This window comes from Charadrius vociferus, unplaced genomic scaffold (assembly GCF_000708025.1).
Source record: "Charadrius vociferus isolate BGI_N301 unplaced genomic scaffold, ASM70802v2 scaffold23, whole genome shotgun sequence".
Classification (NCBI taxonomy): Eukaryota; Metazoa; Chordata; class Aves; order Charadriiformes; family Charadriidae; genus Charadrius; species Charadrius vociferus.
The window spans coordinates 1672996-1676037 of NW_009647676.1; positions in this window are offsets into that span (position 1 = coordinate 1672996).

A 3042-nucleotide genomic window follows, 5' to 3' on the forward strand; every position below is an offset into this window, starting at 1 on the left:
TGCAAGACGGTCCTATCACTCTTCTGTATCAAATTTAATTTTAGGACCCTGACATTTTTGTGATTAAACAATTTGTCAAACTCGCTACCTAAAGATTTGTAAGTTTATTCCATACAGATTCAAATTATTTCATACCATTTCTGTAATGGGATACCAATGAGTACAGAAATTTTGTCATAGATTTTTATGATGTAGTTCTTAAACAGTAGTAATTGCACATCATAAGAACACTGACAAAATCAATCCAAACAGTTGCATTGTGGACTCGAAGTTATGCTATTCTGTGTTTAAGAAATAAAATTGTGACACTTATTGGAAAATTTTAATCACAAGAGCAGTTAATGAATTGCAAACTAGTTTAATTTAAAACAAATTTAAAGAAGAATGCTTTCTGTGATGCAAAGATGACCAGAAGTTGTTTGTTGTTGATAAATTCTACTGTTTTTTGAACTTGCTGTAAACATTGAAGGACAACTGAAGTAGCCAGAAATATCTTTCCCAATACTGCTTCTTCTCCTTCCTCCCATCTGGTTGGTTGCTAGACCTTCCAGCGAAACACTTATGCAATTTCTCAGGGAAATGCAGGCTTCTTTATGCTTCTGACAGTTTTCCTGTGATTTCTGTCTCCTTGGATCTCTGTCATTTTTTGTACAACTCAGTTATATAACTTTAACTGTTAGTATAACAATTTCTGCATTACTAGGCAAATAAAAAGGTGTTTGTTTTTTTTTAAAAAAAAACAATTAAACTTTAAATGTTATTAGTTTTAATATTTTTTTTTTTTTTTCCTAACAAGAAAACTTATTTTCTATTTGCTGTACATACAATGTTTCCTGTTGTGGGACTAGATTTTTTTCTAATGTCCAGTAGAAACTTTCTTATTATGAGAATGTAAGTGGACACACTCTTCTTCATGAAATAAAAAGGGGGAAAAAACATTAAGAACCATAGAACAAGATTCGATCTGAAATAAACTCTTCTGTCCACATTTCTTTTTTTCTTGAGTAAAAGCAAAAGAAGCTATTTTTGAAAATGAAGATGAGGAAATCACACAGAAGAAAACAGGGGGCAGTGGCCATTCACAGCAAATGGCAATGCCATTTACTAGTCCACACTCAGTACCTCTATATAGGCAGATTAGCGTACTCATGAGCTCAAAAAAAAACCCCTAATCCCCCTGCTGCATGTCTTCTTGGGCGTCCTAAATTGTGCCACAGTCCATAAAAAAAATCCTTACAGATTTTCGTTTTGTGGATTACATATCTTTTAATTATTTTTTTCTGTTTATTATTTTATTAAGTATTTTAGTGCTTTTGATCTCATCTACTTGTAAAACATCATCCACTAAGACTTATCAGCAATTCCTTCTGGAACAGAAGGGAAGGGATCTGGCAAACGTGTTCTTAACACAAGAACATCATGAGCTGTCTGGACAAGGACACAGTAAGATGTAACATCTGGATGCAGATTTCTTCTTGCTCCACACCACTGCTGAACTGCATAAAGATGTATAGGTGATGACATAGCCAATATACCACTTTACTGGCCCAAAGCAAACAGCAAGGTTTAGCTTTAAGTATTTGTTGCACCCCCTGCTGCTTTGTTGGGAAAGAAACTCTGTCACAGTATGTTTGACTAGACCAGTGAAATACCGACTCTTGCTGCCTTATCTCTACTGATAAAATGATCACAAAAGTGTTATACAGTTAATGTTTCTAGAATAACAGCCTATTTTTCCCCCCTTTAAAATGGCAAAGCATAATTATATATAAAAAAGAAAACAGAACACTTTCATACTTGGTAGTCTCCTTCCTTCCGCCCCCCAGAAAAAGATGTAGACAGAAAATACAAGCAGTCACTTCAACCCAGTTCTTCCTCTAGTGTGATTATTTGCACTTTCTCAAAATAAGAGGTAAAGGTGTTTAAAGGGTCGCTATTATCATTTTCAAGCTTCAGGTTGTTTAGACAAAGTAAATCATAATATAAAACAAAAGACAATTAGGTAGTTCAGTACCCCATTATAGTGCAGTATATACTGTTAGGTTTACTGTAAATAAAAAGTTTGTTCAAAAATATATTTTTCCAACTACATAAAGCATTTTGCTTCACTTTTGGAATGCAAAGAAAAGGAGGGAAATACTTTGAATGTAAAAAGTTGTCTTGCTACAGTTGTATAACATAAAATTTCTTTTGTAAATAGACAAAAAAAAAATTGTGAACATGAAACTCCTGCATCTAGCAAGTTACTAAATTTCAGCCTAGAAGTAACATCTTTGGTGTTTACTAGGATTTTGTTTAATACTTAACATTAAGTATCTATCTTGCTCAGTCAAATTCACTGTATCCATTACGGGTTTTTGAGAGAATGTTCCATATGTAAATTACTCTCAATCTTTTTTTGTGTTCCTCATGAGAAAGCATTCTCAGTGTTTTACAAGCCAGTATTTAAGCATATAAATCTGGGTTCTAAAGGCTAAATTGTTGTCTCTTTCTATCACTATAGCTGTAGCATATTTCTGCTTTTTGATGCTTACAGGAATGTTCCTATGTAACATATTTAATCTTACTGACTCGACTTTTTTTTTTTTTAATTGATTTTAATCGTATAATGCAAATGAGTCATATCGATGCAGATTTTCACATGCAGTAGTGGTTCAGGTATAGCTATATCCACTGGCAATATCTGTGCCTGGTCTTCACGGATATACTTTTTTGCTGTTGTTTTGCTGTTTTTATTTGGTGATTTGGTTTTTTTATTTTCTTTCTTTTTTTATTTGGTGATTTGGTTTTTTTCTTCTTTTTGATTAGTAGTATGGCTAGTGCTATAGCCACTTTGACGGTCTCCACAGATCTTATCTTCTGGTAAGATCCTTGTGGGACACTGTTTGGGGAAGGTACTGGAGCTAGGGAGAGTTTTTTATATGATAGACTAAATTCTATCATATCAAAAGGATGCGTACAGAATAACTGAGGCATAGCTTATCTTTTTTTACTTGTTTTTCTAGTGAATGTTGTAAAACACACATGGGTATGCTATACAGG